Source organism: Leopardus geoffroyi, chromosome C1 (genome assembly GCF_018350155.1).
Source record: "Leopardus geoffroyi isolate Oge1 chromosome C1, O.geoffroyi_Oge1_pat1.0, whole genome shotgun sequence".
Classification (NCBI taxonomy): domain Eukaryota; kingdom Metazoa; phylum Chordata; class Mammalia; order Carnivora; family Felidae; genus Leopardus; species Leopardus geoffroyi.
Genome location: NC_059328.1, coordinates 6614493 through 6620492, shown reverse-complemented (window position 1 = coordinate 6620492; position 6000 = coordinate 6614493).

Below are 6000 nucleotides of genomic sequence, written 5' to 3'. Positions count from 1 at the left end.
ACAAGACCCAGTCCTCTTGGAACTTTTGTTCCAGTTGGGGAGCTAGACACGGGGACAGAGGGCAAGGGTCTCCACCTCTCTGCGGCAGGGTCAGGCACCTGGCAGACCCCGTAGCTGTTAAACTGATGCCAGACCCGGGGCGTGAGGGAATGGGTGGCCGTCCGAAAGAGGCCCCGCGGTCCCGGCCCCGCCCTGGCACAAGTCCCTAGGGCTGTCATTCTGGAAAAAGTCCATACTGGAGTCTCAGGGCCGGCTAAGCAGTCGGGGCTGCTTTGCTGGCTCTGAGTTCTCTGGGCCCTCCCGTATTTGCCAAGTCTTCTCATTGCTCGGCCGGCATCCAAGGCCAGCTCGGGGGCGAAGGGCACCCGTAACCCGTTCATCAGTCTGTGCCCTCAACGCGTCCGCTCCGAGCTGGGCTTCTCCCGGCCCCGCCTTTCCCGAGCCCAGGGGTTCTCAACGTGCGAGATTCCTCCCTCCCCCGTGCCCCACGGACGTCTGGCACTGTCCAGACATTTGTGGTTGCCGTCATAACTTGGGGTAGGGGACGTGCCAGTGGCATTTAGTGGATAGAGGTCGGGGAGGCTGCTAACGATTCCTGATGCCCAGGACAGCTGCCTTCGGATACAACAGAGAACGGTCCAGCCCCAAATGCCAGCATTTGAGGTTGAGGAACGCTGAGGCCTAATCCCACACTTTTGGATGAGTTTTGGCTGGAGAGTTTTATTGTTTGGGTTGTGAAGGGCTGGCCCCTCTGTGTTAGGAAAAGAAGGGCAAGGCTCTCCTGTGCCATGTCGCGGTGGTGTCCTGGCCAAAGGGCTCTCTGCCGCTGTGTCATCTTCCTTCGAAGGCTTTCTGTTGAAGCTTTGTTCTGGTGGATTCTACACACCGGGGCCGTGACGTCTGGTGGCCACACCGGATTGAGGGAAGCGTGTTCGCTCCTTGACAACAAATCCCCAAGCACATCTGCAGATCAGTCCCGCTCACCTCGGCCCAGCTCAAGTGACAGGTGCAGGAGCGAAGGCATCTCGGGGGAGGGTCCTCCTGGGTGCGAGCCCTTGTCCCGTGGCCGCTGAACCTCAGCTTCCTCATGTGTGAGATCGAGATGGTCAAACCTATCGTAGAGAGTTGCCGGGGAGCGGAGTGTGAATTCACTGGAATGTCGGAGCTGGCTTGGACTAGCCACAGGAGGCGGATGTTTAATTTTCAGGAATTTTCGAGCCACGTTGTTAAATATAGCTTATCATTAACAATTCAGTTCCCAGTCAGGGGCGCCTGGGGGGCTCAGTCGGTTAAGGGGCTGACTTCAGCTCAGGTCACGATCTCGCGGTTTGTGGGTTCGAGCCCCGCGTCGGGCCCTGTGCTGACAGCTCGGAGCCCGGAACCTGCTTCGGATTCTGTGTCTCCCTCTCTCTCTGCCCCTCCCCTGCTCACACTCTGTCTCTCTCTTCTGTCTCAAAAATAAGCAGTAAAACAAAATTAAAAAAAATTCAGGTCCACAAACTTACCATTAAATGAATTAAATTGAAAACAAAGCTAATAGATACTTAAACTTAACACTTCCTGATTATTTTACTATGGTCTATGCTCTCAAGGATATTTATATCTACGGGAAATACCACATACCTTTTTAACACCGCGTGCAGGAACATCACACTGGCGGCTTGGAATCAGCCATGGTGGAAAGCATTTACCTCATGGAAATTGATAAAAATTGATTACATCTCAGGACTTGCTTTATTGTTCTGCTAATTTTCTAGATTTAAGACAGGGACGGAGAAAAGGGTAATAATGCAAATTAAACCTGGAAGTGACTTGTGTCTCTGGTCATTTGTGAATAGCGTACAAAAAAATTAAGAAAAACTTCTCCCAGTATTCAAACACCATTATCCAATTCAGGAAGAAAGTGTCATTCCAATAAACGTCATCACGGTCTCACTTTTCCTTAGTCTTTAATTTAATTGGAGACATCAGGGGTGCCTGGGCGGCTCAGTGCGTCTGACCCTTGATTTTGGCTCAGGTCATGATCTCACTGTGCGTGAGTTCCAGCCCTGCGTCGGGCTCCGTGCTGACAGTGCAGAGCCTGCTTGGGATTCTCTCCCTCTCCCTCTCTCTCTGCCCCTCCCCTGCTCATGCGAATGCATACGTGCACACTCTTTTTTTTTTCTCTTTCTCTCTTTCCCTAAATAAACTTTTTTTTTTTTTTAAACGTTTATTTATTTTTGAAGGAGAGAGAGACAGAGTGCAAGCCGGGGGTGGGGCAGAGAGAGGGAGACACAGAATCCGAAGCAGGCTCCAGGCTCCGAGCTGTCAGCACAGAGCCCGATGCGGGCCCTGAACCCACGAGCCGTGAGATCATGACCTGAGCCGAAGTCGGATGCTCAACCGACTGAGCCACCCAGGCGCCCCTCGATAAACTTTTAAAAAAAATAAATGGCGACCTCAGTTAAGCTTCTTGTCAGAACCCCATCTTCAAGCACATGAACTATTGCTGAGCTGGAGGGTAATCGAGCATTTATTTGGACCAAGATTAATAATCAACTTATGTGCATATATTTGTGGGGCCACTGCCCCGCCCCCCCAGAACCGGTTGTTAAACGTCTAACAGCGCAGCACGGAACGTGAACCTGGATATGGAACTTGTTCACGCAGGACGAGGCTTCCACGGGGTCCACTCAGTCACCAGCCCGCCTGCTGTGGCTCTGTGGGAAGGAGACGTGTGTGTCTAAGCTGAGGAGGGGACTGGCTCTTACAATCCTGGCCTAGAGCGTCCACTCTCCCTGCCCACCAAGACACCCTGGGTGGGCATCCTTGGGGCCACACGGCACCCACAGAGGCCGTGTCCTGGGCACAGGTGAGCCCCCGAGATCCCGAGGGGGGAGCCTCCTGGTTTGGTGGCTACCCAGTTTGGGAGATGGCCCAGAAGTCCCAGGTTCACCTGGTCTGAGCAGGTTGGAATGGGAGGCGGGAGCCTGGGTGGCCTCTTGGGGGTCGGGGCGGGGTGGGAGAGACCTCGAGGGGCACACTCGGAGAGCGTCCTGTCTGTGCCGCCGCTGACCTGGGTGCAGTCACCCAGCGGATCCATCCTTCTTTATCTCTTTTTTTTTTTTTTAATTTTTTTAACGTTTTTATTTATTTTTGAGACAGAGAGAGACAGAGCACGAACGGGGGAGGGTCAGAGAGAGAGAGGGAGACACAGAATCTGAAACAGGCTCCAGGCTCTGAGCAGTCAGCACAGAGCCCGACGCGGGGCTCGAACTCACGGACCGCGAGATCGTGACCTGAGCCGAAGTCGGCCGCTTAACCGACGGAGCCACCCAGGCGCCCCAAATCTCAGATAACATTTTAATCTAAGTATGTCCCTTGCAACGTTTGGCAATTCTGTACCTCCCGGGCCGACCTGAACTTGTCCCCCGGGGCCAGCACCCTTTCTCCCCAGTCATCCCTCGACGTGGGCTGGCCGCTGAGTGAGCTAGGCTGAGCCGGCACCGGAGCAGGGATCCGGGGTCAGATCCGGAGGCAAGGAGGAGCCCAGGGTCTGGAAGACAGAGAGAAGCAGAGGGGTCAGGCCAAACCTGTGAAGGCAGAGCTGGACCCGGACCAGGACCGGGTCTCAAACTCCTTAACTCCCCCCCGCTAATGGGCGCGCTGACACCTGGCTTCTCTGAGCCCTTGTTGTTTCCTCTGTCGGATGGGGATAAGGAATACTAGACAGAGGCGGTCATGACGGTCACGGGGGACAGAGGGCACTGAGCACAGTGCCTGACATATACCGAGTGCTCGATAAATGGTAGGCTTGACCATGCACGTACCCATTACTATATATAGCATATCATGTCCTTATAGAATAATTACTTACCGCGATAATAATAAACTATTACCGTTCCAGATCGGACTTTTGTTTTGCTTACTGTTATACAACCAGCACCTACAATGGTGCCTGGAACATGGTAGGTGCTCAGCTGCTATGTGCTGAAAGACTACATCATGGGGATGAGAGCTTTGCCTCCAGCATCCCTGAGGTCGGTCCAGCCCACTCCTCCCTGACCAAGCCACCCGACTCGGCCCTAAATGCTGAATAGACTAAACGCGTGGGAAGGTAGAAAACCCGGGCTGAGACGTGTGGCTGCATCTCCGTCGAGTTCTGGGAAGTCAGACCTTTCTGACCTGGAACAGAAGGTGGGTGGCCTCCCGGTGCATCTGGGAATCCTGGCTCATCACGGCCCCGGGGGGAGGGGGGTGGGAGCACGTTGTGACCCCAGCCCTCCCGGCAGACGGACAGGAACCTGGGAAAACAAACGCAGGCAAGTCAGCCACGGCGTCTGTTCTGGAACTCCCTCTGTCTGCCCTGGACCTCACCGGGGCCGCAGCTCTGTGCCGTCCGGCGGGTCTGGCCGGCACTGCTGAGGGGACACGGCGTCCCCCAGCCCAGGCCCGAGCTCAGAGTTTTGGTCTCCCGGTTATTTGGGCAGAGGCGGTTTGCAACTTCCTGGGGCCCCGAGACACCCCCAAGCCCCAAACTCGGCGTGTCTGAAACTGAGCTCCCGACCTCCCCCTGGGAACCTGCTTCTCGCTCAGACTCGACCTCTGACAGTGGCACCTCCATTCTCCTGGATCTCATGCCGGAAACCGGGAGTTCTCTTGACCCTTGCACGCCCCCCCTCCCCACGTACAAGCCGGCACCCAGCCCTGGGGGTCCTGCCTTCCAAGCGTCGCCTGGTTCTTTCCACTCCTACTGCCACCATCCCGGGCCTGCGGCATCCCGCCAGCCTGCCCTCAGCCCGGCTGCTCACTGCCGCAGCCCCCGCAAGACCTCGTGGTCCCAGCTCGTTCCCCATGCAGCAGTCCCCGAGTGCGGGCCTTAGCCGGGCTGCCCTCTGTCCTGCGTCCCCTCCCCCTGCTTTACTTGGTACCTTCCTTCCCGCTCAGCCTGCAGGTGCGGGCCTCCTCGATGAACACCTAAATATTCATGTCAATCACAGACGCAATGACGCTTCACGCCTGACTATTTAAACACGTGCCTTCTGAGATCAAGGACAGTCTGCTGCATGACCCAAATTCCATTTTCACACCCAGGAATTTAACTGTGACGCGGGAGAGGTATATAATGTGCAATCCATGATTTAATTCTCCAATCGTTCCTAAAATTAGTCGCTGTCCTTATTCCGCTTCAGCCCAGGATCCCACCAAGAATTACACGTGATGTCGGGTCGCACGGTGCTCCCTTCTTCGTGATGCCTCCGGCGGCACCCAGACCTGCCCCCCAAAGCCCTCATCCCGCGTCATCTTCAACCCTCCGCTTTGCCTCCTGACTGCAAACTCCCTGAGGGCAGGACCGAGCCTGTCTGGGGTCTGCTGGTGGTTTCTGGCGTATGGAGAGCATCCCGTCAATATATTTTTAAATTTTTTTTAACGTTGATTTCTTTTTGAGAGACAGAGCATGGGTGGGAGAGCGGCGGGGAGAGAGGGAGACACAGAATCCGAAGCAGCCTCCGGGCTCCGGGCTGTCAGCAGAGACCCCGACACGGGGCTCGAACCCATGAACCGTGAGACCATGACCTGAGCTGAAGTTGGACGCTTAACCGACTGAGCCACCCAGGCGCCCCATCCTGTCAATATTTTCCAAGTTGACTCGAGGAGATGACGCACATCCTGGGTGCTTTCCTGTCGCTGTAATATCTGCCTCTTGTAAAGGGGGCTCAGCTAAGGAAATATTTTGAACTCAGACTCTCGTTCAATCTAAACCCTGGGAGGTGTGACCCACGAGAGGAGCAAGGACAGCTTGTCTTTGCTGTCCTTTTATAGCACGGAAGGAGGCAGAAGGGGACACCCGAGTGGGGTGTGGGGGAAAGGGCCGTCTGGCTCCGGGCCTTTGATCTGCGCCCCAGGAATGCCCAGGAGGTCTGGGAGTTTCTGGGTGAACGAGGATGTCCAGCGAGGGCCCAGCAAATGCTTCCTGGATAACGGGCTCACCGGGTCCCTCACTCGCCGAGGCCCTGGAAC